Genomic DNA, 21,996 nt, shown 5'->3' with positions numbered 1-21,996 from the left:
GTTTTTTTTAATTGATAGAGTGATTGCAGAGGAAGGTTTATATGTATAATAACATCCATTAATTAGTGGAAAAATCAATAATAAATTACAGTTTCCAAGGGAAGCGAGGGTGGGTCGCTAGTTTATTATAATTTCGAAATGACACGAGTAATTTTTAAAGAATTAAAAGTAAATTTTAACACTTTGTTCCATAAACCATATTCGATATTTGGATCTTTATGTCGGAAGTGCCTTTGTACAAACAATAATCAACTTCAACTGCTTGGTAGTAAAGACTTAAATCTCATTCCGATAACAAATGACGTGTAATGTAAGAGTAACTAAAAATTTACCGCAAAAATCAAAGACTCTAATATGAATTTAAAACCGCGACAGGCGTTCTATTACGTACGTTCCCGACTGGTGGCAAATTCGAACTAGAATTTAATACAATGAAACATAAACAGGAAAAATATATAATGGTATAGATCGTCGAGTGGCCCGTGTTGAGTCGACGAGAGCAAAACATGAGGGTTACAAGAATAATTATTTCATGATAGGACATAATCTTTCATTAGTTTTTTCGGATACGGTCCTACGTCATTATGTATATCGACGCTTGAAAGGCAAACATGACTAAGCGACAATGCGTGAACTTTACAGTAGACTGATTTAAAGTTGAAATTAATTTAAAATATACCTGAGAAATACCTGAAAAAAAATCTATTTTAACGAATCTAGCTGTAGGATTGAAATGATTTTAATAGACCTAGAAATATATTGTTTTTGCGCATCGAATATGGTTATTGCCTATCATTTATGTACAAAGCAGTTATTGTCGCTTAGTCACGTTTACCATTCAAGCGTCGATATATATACTTCGATTTAGAAGTGATAGGGGTTTTGAGTTCACGGGTATGCGACTACTTTTGCCGCGCCGAAGTCATTTGTTCCAGCTTGAGGTTAGACCGGCCGTTGTAAAGTACAAGTTAAATTTCGACCCCGTGTCTCAAGGTGGGTGATGGCATTCACGCTCTAATGTTCATGGGCTCAAGTAAATTAACACCACGTGGCTCGTGAACACATCAACTCGTTTACAGCGATAAACAACTATTTAAAAGCTTATACGTTGATTTAGAAAAATGAACATAAATTGTAAGAGCGTATTGAGATATATTTTTTTAGTGAAAACAAGACGATAGTTAGTACAATATTCAAATTTAGACAAATAAAACCTTATTTGTCCGAGACGAATAACGGACATATAATACAAATAACTATAAAGGATTTCAAAGATCGGAAATTAATCAATGACAATAATAAACATGAGATTAAAACGTTAAAGTAACAAGACTCTCAGAAACCGTAGAAGATACTAAAATTATTACATTTTCTGGAAGAGAGTGTAGCATAACCATATTCAGTTTTTATCCCGCAAAAATGACATCTAATCCATTGTATTACAATTACAAATTGAAAGCAGCCAAAACTGCAGGGCCCAGTAGCAGCTAGTGTACACAAAATGGGAACAACAGAATCAACTGAAATCGAACGTAGTATGCGGTGTAATAATTCTAGGTCGCACAAAATAAATCATTCAAATATACTCAACATTTTAGTCATAGGACCGAATTTTTTTATTCGTGATTTTACAAATACTGTTTGTTTCCACGAGCAATTCCGTCTTTACCATAAGAGCACACGGGGCCCGTGCCCAGGGCCCCCATTCTCAGGGGGCCCCTAAGGACCGACAATTTCTCTCACACATTTATTCTCAAAACATTTTTGTCGGGCGAATTACATTTTTTTCACAAATCAGTAATCTTATCAGAAGGTATTTACAAGGCATATACTACGCCATTATATCGATGACTGCGCCTATTCCTACTGTACTAATTAATAATATTTCCGAACGCATCTAAAAACCAGCAGCATTTTAATATCATTAATGACATATTATAATATGATACTTTATTTGATTACCTACCTATAATAAATTTTCATACTCAGTAAAAAAATGTTATTATAATTCGCTTTTTTTACTTTCCAAAAGGGCCTCAAATTCTTGTGTGCCCAAGGGCCCCAGCCTAATTTAAGACGTCCCTGTCCACGAGGTCGTTGACCTAATTTTTATTTATTAACTTAACTATCACAGTTATCAGTGTTTATTAGTAAATAAAAGCGATGTTTTCATTGAAGGCGATACTATCATCTCCACTGACATCGAGCGCATATCACCATTATAAATGTACAGTATAATAAGATCGCAGTCCAAGTACTCATTCATCAGGAAGTGTCTAATTTAAACAATTCCCCGACCTTCTCCATTGTCTCACATCCAAAATAAGGACAGTCGCACGCTTATCGCTCCACGTATTTCGTAAACTGGTTTAATAGATCTAGCGTATATGGGCTTTAATAATTCTAATGAAGCTTTGTATGGATTAAATGCGCTTTGAGTATGTTGAAAGGTTATTGCGTGTTCACATCAAAAACAAATTTACGATACAAATTAGATGTACTGTTTGCCGTCAAGACCAGCTATACGATGAACCTTTTCAGAATTATACAAATGCAACTGTCCTAAATGGTTAAATATATTATATTTTATTATTTATTATATATATTTTATTAAATATATAATAATATATTATACTTTCACTGGTGGTAGGACCTCTTGTGAGTCCGCACGGGTAGGTACCACCACCCTTCCTATTTCTGCCGTGAAGCAGTAATGCGTTTCGGGTTGAAGGGTGGGACAGCCGTTGTAACTATACTGAGACCTTAGAACTTAAATCTCAAGGTGGATGGCGCATTTACGTTGTAGATGTCTATGGGCTCCAGTGACCACTTAACACCAGGTGGGCTGTGAGCTCGTCCACCCATCTAAGCAATAAATAAATATAAAATTACAAAGAAAGACTTATAAAACTGATGGCAAATTATATTTATTGATGTTAGCAAATAGTTTGAGCCCTTGACCGACTTGACCTAATGAGAGTTGCAGAACGTAAGACATATCAGTTATCAAGCCCTTTCAATGTTGTGACTCATTCATACCATTAACTAATACTAGATCATATTAAGCTTAAGATATATTCTAGAACAGTCATTTGCTTTGCTAGAGACCTGTTTATTGGTGGCGGCCTTTTGGGAAAACGTCGTGTTTGCTTTTAATGGTGATTCGTCTGTAGTTTAGTTTTTTAATATTGATTTAGAACGGAGCGATTCATTTTAGGAATTGTAATTAATGTTTGTTGGATCGAGATCTTTCGCTCGTGTTTTTAAACTTCGGCTATAATAAATTGTTTTTTACCCTATTAAATTACTTTTGTATTGAAATTTATTGTTAGTTGTGTACCTAGTTTATTATTTTGTTTCATAATTTTATTGATGATAAACTTCAGTATATTATTGGATGGAATACCAATGTCATATAATAATATAAGACGTCAAATTAACACATTACAAATGACACGTAGCCGCGTCGTTATTATGTTGGCAACACATAACTGAGCTTGTTAAAATTCGAACATGAAAGAATATAATGTGATTTCTCATGAAATATTATGTTAGGAGTTATAATATTAAATTCCAAGTAAAAAAGCGATATATTAACAATGTACCCTGCTATTCTGTTCACATAAATACGAAGTTCCCACTATTACTTATCACTATTGGTTGGTTGTGAAAAAATGTGATTTTAGTCCAACATATTCGGCTTCTGTTATCTTATCAAGATTAAATATACCTACATACAGCGGTTTTTATAGCTTTGCTTTTTTTACGAAAAAAAAGTAATTAGTAAACACTAAATATCGATAAATTTTAATATCGATGAAATAGTTTGCTGATTTTTGAACTGGTGTACTTTCCGATGGTCGCTGGCAAAAACACCGCGGCAGTCCGCTGTGGAATATACACTATGGTCGACTACAGCGTTAGCAATGCTCGTACGGGTACCCTCGTGAAGGAAGACGTGGCAGTCACGATGATGACATGGTAAAGGTGATCACGGACCTCGGCAAAGTGTCCCACTGCTTACAAAGGTAGCTCGTTCTATATTTAATGTTTCAGAAATTCGAGGCGACGTGTCTTTGTCCTCAAGAAGGCGCTCATAGCCGGCATTAACACCCCTCAGGGCATATGATTTTCAGTTCTGCGCATATCATGTGCAAGCTAGCATTATTAAAGTGAAACTTTTTCGTCTGTGTGTTGCATGTCGCGTGACGGTCGACCGCGGAGTAGGGATAAAGTGAAGGGCGCTCGTCAGAGCGGCCAAGGCCAATATGGTGGCGGGTTGAATAAAAATATTAGTTGGAGACTTAATCTACTTTTATCCTTTCCCATTATCATTCCAATTTTGCAAGTATAAAATGAAAACTGATAAAGCGATTTTTATACCCTTAATGGAATATTATTCCAAATTTTTTTTGTTAAATGTCTATAATGTAAAAAATGTTTCACTTTTACCGTGGTTTCATAAAACCACACGATTCTTTTTTATTAACTTTCGTTTTTGCATTCATAAAATGGCAGCCATCTTTTTTGCATGAAAAACTTTACCGATCAACAGTATTTCATAACCTCAAAAAACTCTTAAACAATATTTATCGATCCGTCAACAATCTCCGCAGATCCTGTTCCCGTCAATCGAAATAAATGTTAGTCTCTGTTTAATTTTAGCGTTGCAGCTGACTGTTGCAATTCGTTATAAATCACATTTCATTCTTTACATCATTAAACGTATATGCCGACTTTTAAAAGTTATCTGCAACAGTTTTATAAATTTACGTGATACAAACTGCATTTTAATGTAAACTCTCTTTATACTTTTGTAACAGCTGCTCGAAGTCTGTATTTCTGTTTAGATCCGGAATACGAAACGAGCTAATGATTCTGAGAGATCGAAGAATAAGATTGATCTGAATAATAGTTCTGTCATAACATTTGGCTGTTTGATGTTTGATCTGCGTGCAAAGGAACGCTGTAAATTTATAGATACACAATGTAAGCATTTCATAACAAGAGAAAAATATTTGATAAAGCTTTGTCCTTTCATAAGTTAAGGGGAGAATTTAAGAACACTGACTTCCTTCAAATTTTTTTATTCTGAATTCAAGCATTCAAATCTGCTACTAGTGAAAGAAAGTGTCTGGCGTTATAATAGGTACGTTCAAATTTATCGTTTCCTGTATTCGCAACAACAAAGAGGGCTGCTGTAATTTAAACTATTGACGTCTTTCCAATGAACGTGTCGAAATTTCATTCATAATTTTAAAATAAGCTGTGAAAATAAATACGATTTAGAAGATTTAATAAGCGAATTTTATAACTTGAATATTACATTCTAGTGGCAGATACGCGATAAAACACGTTTCTTTAAAACATACGGATGTTTTATTCTTAATTTGAAAATGAATGCTAGTCACTGTCAACTGATTAATTATTCTATGTAGCCGTAACGATTTTTTGTCAGCTGTCAAATCTCCCGCCAAATTTAGTGGAACTAAAGCAGATAACCTAAAAGGTTAACATAATCCTATTTATTCGAAATCAATCTCAATTATAAGCTTGTGTATTTATGTAAATTGTAAAAATCAATTTTTTTTTTCATCGAGCGTTTCAAGTGTTAAGACTGATTTCCGGAGAGTATTTTTATATTTGAAGCATCAGTAGGTCAATACGTTCTAAGCGATCGTTTGTTATGTAAGGTTTCCAACTGCAATAAAACTAGGTCGTAACCTGTAATAATGCTAGCGTTGACATGCACCGTAAAATATAACAGGAACAATCCTAAAACTTTAAAATAGCACGTAGTTTTTGTGGCTTTTCAAAATTGAAAATTCGAAGATACGTTATTATCCCGTGTTTTATAACAATGGAGATCAGATCATTTGAATTACTTTTAAATGCATAGTCAAATTAACTCTATACCGTACTAAATAATACGTAAAAAGAAACAAAACAAAAATTATAATATGTAAAACTACACAGGTTATGTCAATGGGTCAGTATTTACGCTTAATATGATCTCTCTCAGAAAATCTTAAGATAGACAATAACGAATAATTTTTTTTAAATATAAATAAACGGTGCGTGTGTTCATTTTTTATTTATTTTCAAATAAAGATATGAGATAATTTAAAGTTATTATTGAACACACTGACATAAAAAGGTATTCAATGAAACAAATAAAAATGAAACCCAAATGTTATTCTAAAATATTTACAAACAACACATCCTATCTTGACCTCGAAAGTGTTTGTAGTAGACCAGTGATTCTGAACCTTTTTTTTGTTGCGGCACATATTTAATGATTTCAAAATTTGGCGGCACACAAAGAAAAAGATATAAATTATTTACTTACTACCGAATCACATACATTTGCCAATTTTAACCAAAGAAAAGGTGCAGTAACTACTGTGCAATACTTTGTGAATCCCAACTATCACTAAAACAACACGTTTTGTACACAGAAGTGGCAAGTGTGCGCCGACTTGAGACATATTCCTATTGCTATGCACGCCGCTTCATCATAATTTGGCACTAAGAAAAACCGCGTTGCAAAGCAAATAATAAAATAATTTATTTTTTTGTGGATTTAAATATATATTCATGTTAAAAATATTTTTCTTTTTAAATGATATAATTTAATAATATCAACATTATTATATATTTGCAAAATTTGGAGGCACACTTTTGAAATTTGGCGGCACACAAAAGTGCCGCGGCACAGTGGTTGAGAATCACTGTAGTAGACAGTAGTACTAAGGGAGACTTCTAACGTGTTATTGTGTTGGACGGTAGATGGAATATGTAAATTTTGTAAATAGTACATGGTATATGTACATAATTAGAGATAAACAAGTATTTCGATATGTCGAATAAAATTTTGAAGTTATACTTCTTTAGGCGCGTTATGAAAAATTGATAAGAGTGAAATTTTACGATGCGCGCGCACCGTGACACAAAATTAACAGAATGAAGTTGCTTACTAAATCGCTCATTACAATACGACCGACGTAACTTGGCGAGTCTGAATATAGCCGCAGGTGAACTTTCTGAACCGTACCGAGAATTACCGAATTTATACGATGTCAAGAAAAGGGATGTCCAATATGCGTGTTTGAGGATGTTGTTTAATCCATTTTTTTTCAAATTGATTAAAATTTAAATAAAAAAAAAGAAATAAATTTAATAAAAATAAAGTATAACTTCTTATGCGCGTACATCAGTACACGCACCCTTTTTATTAGTCTTATAGATAAAGTACCTTAATGTGTGTAACTTAAATACTTACGTCTACAAAAGGCCATCTCAAATTTACGTGTGACCTCAGTACTCTGTATGTACGTTTCCGCCGATTGACAACGATGCTACGTTACAAGGTTAAGTGACTGCAAGAGTTTGCTCGGCATCACAATTCATAAACAAAAGAATGAATGAATGTAACTATTTTTGAAGTTTTTATAAATATTTGCGGAGTCGAGTGAGACGCAAGACGGATTCGATTGAGTTAAAATTTTGTTGAGAAATCGTTCTAATTATAGACGTGTGCCGTTCCATTAGACTTGTTTATTTATGTTTATCTTTAATCTTTTTTATTTTTAAGTATTGTTTTTTTTTTTGGTTTCGTAAAAAAATATTGGCTTTGTCGGCAGAAGTATACGACCCACCGGGAGTTGAATGGTCACTATTGCTCACAGACGTCAACAATGTAAGAAGACACTTTTCTAACCCCCATTTTAAAATGGATATATCATAGTATTCCCAGTGAGAAAAAAGCCTTTTAAGTTACAGGCACTTTATCGGCTATTCATCATCATCATCATCAACAGCCCACAGTCGTCCACTGCTGGACATAGGCGTCTCCCAATCCACACCACTGAGCCCGGTCTGCGGCTCTCCTCATCCACTTCTTGCCAGCCACCGTGCGGAGGTCATCGCACCACCTAGCCAAGGGGCGTCCCACGTTACGTCTTCCGCTGCGCGGTCTCCACTCGAGAACCCGTCTGCTCCAGCGATCGTCAGTCCTACGGCATATAAGGCCAGCCCACTGCCACTTCAGCTTGCTGACTCTTTATCGGCTATTTCTAAAAATCATTCGTAAGGTAAGATTCCATTAGGATAATGGGTTACTTATTATTTATTTATTTATTCATTTATTTATTATTTATTTATTTAGGCGCATATTCACTCGCTTTAACGTAACGAGAATCATTTTTCTCGGGAATCGTAATTTTTCTGCATATACTCGTAGTACCTAATAGGTGTATCTAAAATTTCATGACGATCGATGAGTAGTTAAAATGCGAAAGAGTAACAAACAAACAAACAAACTTACTTTTGCATTTGTAGTATTAAGTATGGATTGATCTTATAGTTACATTGTAAATCGAAAATATACCTCATAAAAGCGTCTAGACTGTTTAACGGCAGGCCGCTGGGTCTCTTTAGATAATTTACAACAATTTACATAATTCACACTGAGATAAGTGAGAAAACGAACTCAAGGTTTATTTGATATTAAGCGATTACCGTAGGCCATAAACACCATGATGTTAGTTCCGACATCCACCAGAAATGAAGTTCAAGTCTCAACGAAACTGATTACCCTTCAAACCACGATTCCTTCACCGCAGAAATATGCAGCATTACGAACCCATGAGAGTTTATAAAACATTTCTTCTTCTTGTCTATATCCCACTATGTGGGGTCGGCGCAGTAAGTTCTCTTTCCCATTCAGGCGTACCACACTCTCTCGCCATCTCTGGACTGACAGCTTTCTCGCATCTTCTCTTTCATAAGGTCTTTTTAGGACGCGCCACATTACCCTCTACTTTCATATAACACACGCTACCATAAATATTAGTGTGAGATTCAGAGGTTCAGAAGTTTCGCTGGAAAGTAAAATAGGGATGTTCCTAAATCTTACTGCGATATAGCCGGGATGGCTTAAACATACTGTCCGTTTAAGAACCGAATTGACTTATGACCTAGTTAACAAATTCGTAAATTTAAAATTTAGATCCAATATACAATTTTAAGTATCGAGCTTTAGAGGTCGTTTACCGCAACGAGGATTCGTTCTTCAAAAACCAATTAACTGTTTACCCTCTACAAATAATCGTTACGAAGTTTCAATTACAATATTGTGAATGCTTCACTAATTACCAGGAGCACTCTTCCACCGAACCATTACGATAACATTATTTAACTCTTATCACTTATCCGTATGTACGATGTTTCCTGTTATCTGCACTTGATAAATTATCACATGGGCGCCGTAACGTGGTTCGCCCGCGCTTTACCACTTCGGTTCTAATTTCCCGCTGCATTATTGTTTTACGTTTATCGTTTCATCGGGTATCTGTAGGGGAAATGTCTTTAATTGCACACGTCGTCAATTAATTGTCGTTGGCCCATCTGGAGATATGGGGACGGAACCTCAACGGTATTAAATAGCAATCCACGCTCAAAGGCATGATAGGTTTGCGGCAGAAATAGAAAAAAAAAACATGTGTGCAATTCAAACGTGGTAGAAGTGAAACCTTCAAAATAATGAGACGAATGTAAATTTTCGGGAAGATGATAATTGTAGGTTTTAGTAATGATCATAGTAATAAAAAGTTTGATAATTATTTTACATTTTATTCGTATATATTACATAGATTTATTCAGAATGTTAAGTACGAATATTAGGTACGGAGCAGACCACAAAGAGAGCCATGAATATAAGAAACACTGTATAATGCTTCCTATCTCATTTTCTCCCACATCAAATCTTATGAATTTATGTGTCTGTCTCTTTTTACTGTCGTTTTTTCGTTTCATCGACTTTCAAATAACAACGATGCTAAAGAAGTTTTCACTTCAAAAAATCTACACCTGATGAGCAAGGTAGTCAGGTCTGGTCAAGGTCAGTTAGTCTAGCTCCCCACCAATCGATTTGTACGCGAAATCGCGAAACATACATAAATAGTATAATATAATATAAACAATAGTATTTATTATAGTCGATATAGCTCTACTTGAATAGTGCCATTCAAAATGATAAAAAGTATCCTATGTGTTAATCTAGGTCATAAGCTGGCTTTGGGCGAAATTTTGACTAATTAAAACACATCTAAATATACAACACTTGTCATATTGTTATGTAATATAGACATGAATATAAGTTACAAATGGTACACAGAAAACACTGCACTGAAAGAATTGATCACGAATGGAATCTTCGATAATTTTAGAACTAGCCATTTGCTGTAGGCTTAATTACAAAAGTATAGCCATCATAACTAATGAGCGCCGAGTGCTGCCAAAATCATCGGAAACTTCACCATCTGTTCTGTTACGACTCAGTTTTAATGAAAAGTAATAATTAAAAACGATCAAAGGCCGAAAAGCGTTTGAATAACCAACTTTATTTACATACATTAATATTTGGCACTGGATTTTATTAGCGGCTTGTGTCGGAAAATGGTTTTATTTATCTGTGCATTACCCACTCCCACTCGGAAGCTAAGGCACTTCGCAGATAACTTCCTGTCTATTCGTTGATTTTATTCTAAATTTAAAATTTTCGATCATAAGTAATTTGCGATTGACTTTTCAAGTTTTTTTTTGTGAAGGACCTCGTGAAAAGGATTTTTGGAGTTTTTTTTACTATTAGTGATTTTAATGTTATTTTAATTCATATTCATTATCTATTCTGGAACGTAAAGTTTGTGATATCGGTTACTGAAGGTCGTGACTCCCCGGATGTATCAACTCTCTTGCCATCGGATAAAGAACATATTTTTGGTAATTAATAAATAAACAAAATGTTAATTTGATTTTCAGTTAAATTTATTTTCGTTTTGGTTGTATCGATTTGCACTATTTTCAACATAAATAAACTATGATATTTGCACAGCTGTGAGTCTTCAATATAAAATGCTCGAATCAAGATGTAGGTTACCCTTTTAAAATGGGGTGACAATATCTTTGGGTAGTTTATGAATATTTAATGTCGCTCAAACATCATAATACGGCTTTATTCATAAAGTTTAGAGTAAATGGCAAGTATTCACATTAAACTTATACAATAATAACTCTTAATTAAAAATCTTTCATATGAAATTAATTATTTGCCGTTATGGGTTAAATAAATGAAAAAAAAAAAAAAAAAAAAAACTTATAAGCAGCAATATAAACTTTATTATACATAAAAAAACTTATATATGTTTGTATGTATGTTTGATTGTTTTTTTGTTGCCATTTAGCTAGAACTTCAAGTTAAAATAACGAATATCCTACTTTTGAAAACGAAATGTGTTGTTGCTTTATGAAAAGAAAGGCAAGGGTCCTATTAAAAAAAAAATCTTACGCGCCCTGCCGCGATACTGTACTATTATTATCTTATACGCTATCACGACATTCCTTACAATGAGCAATTAAGCAGAAATGTGCTTAAAACAGCCAGGATCAAAAAAAACATCATCACGACATGGTCACCCTACAATAAATTTTGTTAGAAGCCGCAACACATCCAACCGTTCAGCGCTGCTGTGTGTTGTCACCTTGAAGTCTCCGCGTTACGATTTATCACACGCTTAATCATATTTCTCGTCTATATTATTTTTTCAAGTATTTCTATATAAAAAAATAAACAGATGTTCTGTTGCCGATGTCTGTATGTCATTTTTATATGAGCACACGCATGATGAAAACTGGAAAGCTTCGGAAATGTCACATATTAACTCCTACTATAATTTCATTGTAAACAGTAGGTAATTTTATAAGCGAGTATAAGAACAGCGACTTGCCTTTGCATTTCTGCTGTGAAATAATGCGTTTCAGTGTGAATCGTAAAATAGTCTTTATTACAATTTAATTGAGTTTGATTTTCAAACACATGTCTAAGTAGACGGCGACACATGTTTGCCCGTCAACGCTAATAAAATTTAACAATCTACAAACAAAAACCAAGTTTTAAATAATGCAAGTAAATCTATGGGTAATAACTATGTATATGTATTTAAACGAAAATAATTAGTCAACTCGGCAGACTAGAAACTCGCATTAAAATATTTGGCATATTATTTTATTTGTATAATTTACAAGTGTGTTTTATTTAAATCCCATTTGGAATTCGATAGAAATAAACATGCAATGAATAACATTTTAGAAATTGTTCTTACTATCATCGCTAGTGGTAATTTTAATAAATTGTAATATAGAGCTAAAATATATGTGGGTATATAAATATGGGTAAGTTTTAGGAAAACGTAATTTATAAATTAGTCCAAAAGTTACTGTTGTTAGCTCATGGTTTAAAAGAATAGGGATATTTCCTGTTATTGTTAGTGTATTGATGCTTAGCAATTTTAGCAATTTTACCCGACTGCCGAAAGAGGGTAATGTTTTTCAAGTTTATGAAAGTACATATGTTTGTTTCTGTGGCACTTTTTTCTTACATAATTATACGATAATATATCTGCTCGAGCTCCAAGTGCCGGACTGGCAAGGTGATGCGCATGGCGACGTCTATTGTCGGAGGTCAAAACCTACTACGGGGTCACAGTGCCAATGTCGTATGGATATTCTGATTGACGCGCTCACGAGTCTCAGCCAGACTGCTAGCAAGAGCAGTACTTCGCTGAATCTACCACCGGAACGACATCGCGACCCCCTGAGAAGATCCGTCGAGAAACTTAATGGGTCAAAAACTCAGTGATAATAACAACAGATCGGTAGTTAGTAAATTTTTTCATCATATTATTCTTATATTTTATAGGAGGTTGCTTGTATATGTAGTTACTTTTCACGATCACCGACGATTGAAAAATGTTAATTAATTATATATTTTTTTCTATTCTATCAGCCCACAGTTGTCCACTGCTGGACGTAATGGTATGGTATATAAAACATAACTGGTGTGGTGACGGCCTCGAAAAAGAATAACACTCCCTCTTCTCCTCCTGTGGATGCCATAAGAGGCGACTAAGGGATTATCTAGAGAATGGGTAGCAGCAGCAGCGTTCTCCGAGTACCATAACAACACACAGCGATGGCCAACCCGCATGTCAAGCGTGGCGATTATTGCCCCCCCCCCCTCCCCACATGGCTGACACAAAAAAATTGAATCATTAAATAAACTTCTTCTTCTTTATTCCCCTAAGTGAGGTCGGCACAGCTAATTTTTCTATTCTATTCTCTTCTATCAGCCGTCATTTCAATACTCACTCTTCTCTCTCTCTCTCTCTCATATGGTCATTCCACATTCCATAGATATTTTCTTCGGTCGAACTCTTCCCCCTCTACTTTGCACTACCATTTCCATACATCTTCTAGTTTTCTAAAAATGTTTAATCAAATTTGTTCAGTCCTTTAGAAACTTTTGAACGGTACTCAGACAAACTACAACTGCAGTTTGGTTTAAGCAATACTCCGGCAATGCCTTTTTCAAAAGCTCAATGCGAATGGACCTGCAGGCTGCTAAGACACATATATACATACACCCATGCGACTTTTATATGTATAGATAAATTAAATCGTATACTTAGCTAAACGGTCGTCTGCGCACCTGTTTGCGTATGTTAGTCACTGATTAGGCTCGGCTATTTTTGACATTAGGTCATTTACACTCCAGCGGCGCTCAGAAAAAAGTTTACGTGAATTCGGGACATTATTTTGTATTTGAAAGTTACTTTTTAATTTCGCAGATTTTTTTGTTTTTAAGATGGATGGACGAGTTCACGGCTCGCCTGAGCCCATAGACATCAACAACGTAAATGCCGCCGCCCACCTTACGACATGAGTTTTAAGGTCTCAGTTTTCAAAATACAACAGCTGCCTCACCCTTCAGACCGAAAGGCATTACTGCTTCACGGCAGAAATTGGCAGGGTGGTGGTACCTACCCGAACGGACTCACAAAACGTCCAACCAGTAATTACGCAAATTATTATTTTTGCCGGTTTGATTTTTATTATCTTTTTTATTATCGCTGTTATTCCTTTACCGTGAAAGTCAGAAAAATTGGTATCTGCCTGCGGGGTTCGAACACTGGCACTGTCGCATCACTTCTGTACCGGGCATCTTAACCTTTAAGCCATGACTTCATTAGTTTAAAGAGCTGTAGTTATGCAGCTATGACGGCCCTTAATTTAAAACATTATATCGCAAACAATAGTAGTCTTAAGTTGTGTATAAAATTTAATTAACACAGCACCACAAAATAAGGCTAATTTTCGGCATAGATCCAAGTTTGTTTCATTATTCGTTTGCAACAATATTTGACATTCCACGGCGACGAAGATTTATGTTAACTCAGAAATAGCTTCAACGAAATTGTAAGACTTCCGTAGATATTTATACACTTCATTAAAAATAAACTTGGCAGTAACTAATTCCTAATTAATAAATTGTTTTCTGAGCATCATTATTGGTTAACGAAGTAAGTTTAAATGTATTTATGTGTGTAAATAAACAGTATTTATTGACGAATCCTGCCGACCTCATAGTTGGGTCGATAATGTTAGTCAAAGCTACAGGCTATTCTTACGAACTTTTTTCCAATATTATTTAAAAGGCAATTTTATCAAAAGGCAGCGTTGCGGAAGGAAAACGGTTCGCGGCCTACTTAGGCGGATCACCAAAAAATATTTCTGAAAAAGCACAGAAAAAAAAAAATGTTTTCTTACTTATTAAGGTCATTTAATAACGAGCATCAAATATATACATTAGGCTTTTTTTTTCTTATTGCTTAGATGGGAGGACGAGCTCACAGCCCACCTGGTATTAAGTGGTTACTGGAGCCTATAGACATCTACGACGTAAATGCGACACCCACCTTGAGATATAAGTTCTAAGGTCTCAGTATAGTTACAACGGCTGCCCCATCCTTCGAACCGAAATGCATTACTGCTTCACGGCAGAAATACAAAATATAAATACCGCATTTATTGCCGTTATATTATACCATCGCGTCGGACTCGGTAAGTCCAAATAGTTTAATTCATTGCTCGTCAAAATGTCCCTTTGAAGTCGAAGGCATACGAAAAAACTAAGAGTCATTTACAAAAAAAAAAATATTTTTTATTTTTATTTATTTTTTACACCTCAAAATTTTTCTTCGCACGCAAACGCTTTCGGCTCGTTATGTACTTAAATATTTTCGTTTTATTTCGGCCAAGTGCGTATCCAGCCCACGTTTCCTTTAGCACTTTTCTGGCTCTTTGATGTACGTAACGTTATGACCAACACACATACATATATATATAAAATTTCAGCAACAAGTACCTACTGGATACGCACGTTCCCGCCGGAAGAGATAAAAATCTATTTACGAGCTTTTGATTAGTGATAAAATTCGAACGTTGTAACGTTGCGATAATGAAAATGCAACGTTTTATTGTTGAAGTTGAATGATCGCTTCACTTTAGTGCGTTATGTTTTAATGAAATGGTTTTTTTTTTCTGCGTTAACGAAGCTACGGTCCATCCGTTGTTAGCGGTGATTGCAATCCATAAATGCCACAGCGCCGGCTATCATTTTGGTCGTAAGTCTAAAACTCATTTGCATAGAAAAAACGTCTATGATCGCCCTTCCCCCAGGCTAGAGCCCCGTGAGCTCACCTACTCGCTCCGTTATGCTGGCATAGCGTCCCAAGGCTACCAACTTAGTTAGAAAAAAAAATATCCCTTCTAACTTAGGATACGTAGTTCGCGACATTTATATATCGCGTTTGTAAGTATGACCGAAACAAATCAATTTGCGTAATTACATTTCTGGGCCAAAGCATATGTATTCCGGCTTGACGGGTGGTACAGCTGTTTACACAATACAATGGAGACTTCAACCTCTGGACTGTTTCAAGGTGGTCGACGGCATTTGCTTTGGGATTTCTACGGACCACCGGTAACTTAAGCATGGGCGAATGGACCGCCCACTCTGGGCCGAGCGCTCATTCACTTACCCCTTATTTAAAAAAAAGTAAGGAAGGAAGGAAGGTAGGGCTGGTTCTCCCGATCTATTAACAGTGCTTTTTGGTACCTCAAGCACCGGTCACCGTCCTCGCCGAACCCGTCGCTTGCGACGAAGGGCTCGACGAGCAAATTAACCCATAGAAACAGCCCGTTGAGTTTCTCGCTTCTCAGTGGGCCGCGTTTCCGATCCGGTGGTAGATTCTGCGAAGCACTGCTCTTGCTAGGGCCAGTGTTAGCAACACTCCGTTTTGAGCCCCGTGAGCTCACCTACAAGGAGAAGCTGAAATAGCCTCTCAAGGCTATCATAATAGGTAGAAAAAAAGGGCTGGGGGTTAAAAAAAATTTTTGGGTGTTATGAAAGGATATTTTGGAACATAAACTGAAACCGTACTTGTTTCTCAATCTATTACAATCCAGATTTATGTATTTAATTTGTAATTATTTTAGGTACTTATTTATGCGTTGAAAAAATATATCCGGTATTTAAAGTCGCATTGAACTAATGGCTCATTCTCCAAGATAGGTCCGATTCTGTTGAAACGCCTTATACTTTATTACTATTACGTAAAATACTTATAAATAGGGATAAACGTGGTGTGAAGATGAATATATAATTTAATACCGAAGCACGTCTCCCTAAAACCTAAAACAGAAAAAGATTCACGCATTTTCATCGCATATCAAACCGCTATAAAGTGCCATTAACGACCTATGACATATAAAAAACAATCGTAAAATATAAAGCCGGTATCGTAACATAAATTTTATGTCCGGGGCATAGGGTCGAAGGTGCGGCTAGCCTTGACCCAGAATTATGCAAATAAAATGAACAGTGCATTCACTCTGCTTTACTTTTATTGTTACGTTATTATAATATAGATATTTGTGGGAACAAAATCTACCTCTGGAACGTAGATTCGCCATTATCTTAACAAAAACGATTCAAATGATAGGATTAAAGAAAATCTTTCAAAAACGTTGAAAAACATTACACATTATAATATCTTCGATATGAATGAATTTAAGTGGTTTTCGTAGATAAGCACATACATCGCTTGAGAAATTTTTGACGCAGTATATAATTTTTTCATGCTCATTATATTCCAAGAGAATTTCTGCAAGTGAATGAAAATTATAAAATCGTAAATCCTTTACAACAAATAAAAAAAAGTCGTATTATTTAAAAAAAGTAATTGCTTTGCACCTAGGAATGGATTATCGCAAACAAACTAATCGAATTAAACTAAAATCCTGTCATTTGTCAGCACCGAGGTCGGTTTTTGGGAAAATTTAATTATGTAATTGATAGTAACAGATGCTTTTATTTATGAAGTTACCATATTATTTCTACCACACAAGTGTTCAAATTCAGACAGAGCCACTTCTTCTGATCAACTACTTATGTACATAACACATGTTACGTCACAAAATACATTTACGGGAAGATGTAATGAAATCGTTAATTAAAAATCAACCCAAAGTATCAAATAGTTATACATAATTTGGGTATAACTGGAAATGTTCTGAAATGTATTGAGAGATGAGTCTGTGTCGGTGTTCGAATCTCGCTTGCAAGAAAAGAACAAGGCAAAAATATCGTAGAATATAATAAATAAATAATAAATGCTATAATAAATATTAAACCCATAAAAAATATGATTTGCGTAACCACTCCTGGAAGGGCGTATTGTGAGTCCGCACGGGTAGGTACCACATATTTCTGCAATGAAGCAAAAATGCGTTTCGGTTTGAAGGGTAGGGCAGTCGCTCTAGTGAAAAAACCCGAGACTTAGAACTAACGGGATTCATTCTTTCGGCATTGGACTATAGACTCCGGAACTATTTTTCTTATTGCCCTGGTAGGCAGACGAGCATACGGCCCACCTGATGATGAGTGGTTACCGTCGCCCATAGACTTCAGCAATGCCAGGGGCAGAGCCAAGACGCTGCTTACCGTTAAGTGCTCTCCACAAACCTCGTTTGGAGAAGGATATGACATAGCGCTCTGAAAACACCGCGGGGGGAGCTCATTCCACAGCTGGATGGTACGTGGCAAAAAAGATCTCTGAAAACGCACTGTGGATGAACGCAGTGGCTCCAAGTAGTAAGGATGAGCTCTACTCCGGCGGCGGGCGGTGCGATGGTGCGAGATGATATAACGCCAGGGGTCCGCGAACTGGGTTACACGTCTATACAACAACAATTTAGAAAAATATATAGAAGGTTCATTCTAATAGAACACATCATCACGCTGCATTATATTTAGAATGAACCGACCACAGCTAAGATTTTTAAACAAAGGCCAACTAATTACATGCGTCACGGGTATTGATTGATTTAACGTCAGTCAGAACTGTCAAACTTCATAATAGTAATTTGATCTTTTAGAGTATAACAAAGTCGAGCTGATGGACGACGTACAGACGCGTAGACCTTGTTATCTCTGGTAATGGTGTATTTCGTATACCGTGTTATATTAAGAAGATTTACATTTATATGTTTAATTTCATCAAATACTGTGTGTATGTTTGTATGTCATTAGCGATTTATTTTTGCTGTTATAATAATAGCGATAATTGAGCACCCAGAGCATTAACATGTTCAATTCCATGACAGACACCATGATTCTACGGCATACTTTCCCCTTTATTATCCTACCTATGCTGATAGCCGTGAGAGGCTATATCAGCGTTACCCTAGCGTGTAGGTGAGCTCTCGGGGCTCAAACCGGAGGTATTGCTAACACTGGCCCTAGCAAGAGCAGTGCTTCACAGAATCTACCATCGGATCGGAAACGCAACCCACTGAGAAGCTAGGGCCCTTTCCCATAGAGCCGCAGCTATATATCAAGGACCAAAAATCGTTGTAATGTTTTTTCACGAAATTATCAAGAAATACTTAATTTAAAAAAAGCGACTACTCATTGTTTTCCGAGAGATGTGAAATAAAATTGCAGACACGCGTTGTCTAGTCTCACGTTCAGCGTGTTAATATTAGGTGATTAGCACGTGTGTGTAACAAAACCCTGATTTTTTGTTGTTTAACTATTAATACGTTACAAGGGGTAGGGCAGCCCTGTGGCTGAAACCACCCAAATCCACGATAAGTGTATCCGAGTCTTAGATACATCAAATAAATACTAGAAACGAGCTGTGAGTTCTTAATAATCCGAATAAAGCGTTAAAAAAAATCCGTTGCAACAAAATCATTCCGACCACCTTACATGAAATTGTTCAGGCTAATTAAATTTCTACATCTGTAAATATAAAGCACATAGTCTGTTGTACTCAGGACATTACTTATGCTAATTAGTTAACTGTTAAAGACATTTAAAGTTGTACATAGATTCTAAAACGGTTTTCGTCCATTGTGCTGTCAAATTAAATGTAGTTTAGCGTAGGTGTCGGCGAACGTTTGTAGAAAAGTCGGTGACGTCGTACCGCGATGTTAATGATTCGCCTTTGCCAAAAATCTTATAACTTAACGAAGATCTTAAGCTGAAAACAAAAAAAAATGCTGACATCCATGGGCGACGGTAACCATTCCCCATCAGATGGGCCGTATGCTCGTCAGCCTGCAAGGGCAATAAAAAAGAATTACACCTTTTTTATGATTGAAAGATTAATGGTGGCCCGGAGGCCTTGCCAGTTTCACCAGGGCAGGTGGGCGAGCAAAGGCTCAGTCAGGAGGGGTGGGATTTGCTAACAGCTGCCCGAGCACCTCCAAAGGAGACCTAACAACTCAAGAGCAGCTGCTTCGCGAATGAATCTACTACCGGATCGGAATCGCGACCCGCTGAGAAGATCCGGCGAGAAACTCAGCGAGCTGATGCATGGGTTAGGTTGCACGTAGAACTCTTTGTCGAGTTCTACGAGTACAGTTACCGGAGTCCCTAAGCCTGCTCCTAGTGTTGGAGCTGAAGGCGTCAATAATTACACCTCTGCAAACTGGAACGCGGGTAAAACCGCGAGGCATTTCCAGTCAACAATAAGTAGGTACCTATAGTTAGTCATGAACTAGCACCATAAAGAACAGAAGAATGCTTTCGCCGACAATATTCATAATAATTTGAAAACGTAAACATTTACCGGCGCCAGCCGTGTTTCGTAAACAAATATGTAATTTATAGAACATTTTTTTAGTATATTAAGTTAATAAACATGAATGGTTTGGTCCGCTATGTATAAGAAAGAATATTCGGTTTATAACTTTCTCACGCATTTCAAAAAAAACACATCTGGTGTAGAATAGAAGTCTAATTTTTTTTTATTGCTTATTTGGATGGACGAGCTCACAGCCCAACTGATGTTAAGTGGTTACTGGAGCCCATAGACATCTACAACGTAAATGTGCCACCCATCTTGAGATATAAGTTCTAAGGTCTCAGTATAGTTACAACGGCTACCCCACCCTTCGAACCGAAACGCATTACTGCTTCACGGCGGAAATAGGCAGGGCGGTGGTACCTACCCGTGCGGACTCCCAAGAGGTCCTACCACCAGTGATTACGCAAATTATAATTTTGCGGGTTTGATTTTTATTACACGAGGTTATTCCTTCACCGTGGAAGACAATCGTGAACATTTGTTGAGCACGTATTTCATTAGAAAAATTGGTACCCGCTTGCGGGATTCGAACACCGGTGCATCGCTACATACGAATGCACCGGACGTTTTATCCTTTAGGCCACGACGACTTCGAAAAGAGAAAAGTCTTAGAAAGAGTCTTCGAGTCTTAGAAAAAAACGTAAATGTTACCTAGATAATATGATTTTTTGGCTTCCGAATGCAACCAAAATAAACGGTCCACCTCATGTTAAGTGATTGCAGTAGATCATGACATCAGCAAATACTGGAGCTACAGTCAAGTAGTTTCTTTTTCCTACCTATGCTGATAGCCTTGAGAGGCTATTTTAGCTTCACCCTAACATGTAGCTGAGCTCACGGGGCTCAAACCGGAAATGTGGTAACACTGGCCCTAGCAAGAGCAGTGCTTCGCAGAATCTACCTCCAGATCGGAAACGCGACCCACTGAAAAGATCCGGCGAGAAACTCAGTGGGCTGTGTCTATGGGTTAATTCGCTCGTCAAGCCCTTCGTCGCAAGCGACGGGTTCGACGAGGACGGTGATCGGTGCTTGTGGTACCTAAAAGCACCGTCAAGTAGCTGTCCATCGTTGGTGATGCATTTGTATAGGGACACCTTCTAGCGTTCAGGAAATACCGAAGGACACAATATGACGTCAAAAACTCATTTGCTTTGCTAATATGTAATAAATAATACTAAGAGTAATAAAATAATCTCATTAATTTACTTCACTACTGCAGCTTTTAAATCTTACTATTCATTTCTAATTTGGTAGAGAATTTTGGCCACGTCTTTAAGATTAGTTACATTAGCGGTAGTGTTCCGATATAATAAAATACATTGCGTGTAACACCCACAACTCAATTTGAGTTAATTTTTAAACACACGACCCACATGAACATGAATCGTATTTATGTAAGTTCGTGCGTAAAACGGAAACGTTTATCAGGTAAGTTTGAAATTATTTTATTTCGCTTTTATGAATATAAATGGAAGATTTTTGTCGAAGATATTTTTCGTTGTTCATAGGCGCAAAAGCCACTATTAGCAATAATTAAATGATATATTATAGTTTAGTTTATTCTATTTTATTATTTATTTATTATTAGCAAGATGAAACTGTTATTCTACCATATTTAATATTTAGTAGAAGACACTGTTTTGATGTGAAAATGTTCAGAATATGTTTAATGTTTATATTTTTGTTTAAAAACACAAATGACTATATAAATAATTAAATATTAATTAAGCATAAATATTATGTTATAATTAACATTAATAATTTAATTAAGTATTGTGATTGTTATGCAAATCATGTTGTTAGCGCCATCTATTATTAGGCTGGATAATAACAATGTTAGTTTATATTAATTTAAGTACAATAAATTAATGTCAGTCATGTAAAAATCACTAAAATATGTATTGTGAATATTAAGCCATATTTTGTGAATTATTTCGCAGTA

General features: G+C 36.0%; 1 protein-coding gene across 16 annotated transcripts in view; it reads right to left on the bottom strand.

Moving 5' to 3' along the window:
- Nucleotides 1-21,996, bottom strand: part of LOC101741761 (four and a half LIM domains protein 2) — a 197,722-nt gene that overhangs the window by 91,230 nt on the left and 84,496 nt on the right. The gene's annotated exons all lie outside the window — the stretch shown is intronic.

This window comes from Bombyx mori, chromosome 22, assembly GCF_030269925.1.
Source record: "Bombyx mori chromosome 22, ASM3026992v2".
Taxonomy (NCBI): domain Eukaryota; kingdom Metazoa; phylum Arthropoda; class Insecta; order Lepidoptera; family Bombycidae; genus Bombyx; species Bombyx mori.
Note: the sequence above shows the minus strand (reverse complement) of the source record. Positions and strands in the feature narration are given on the sequence as shown.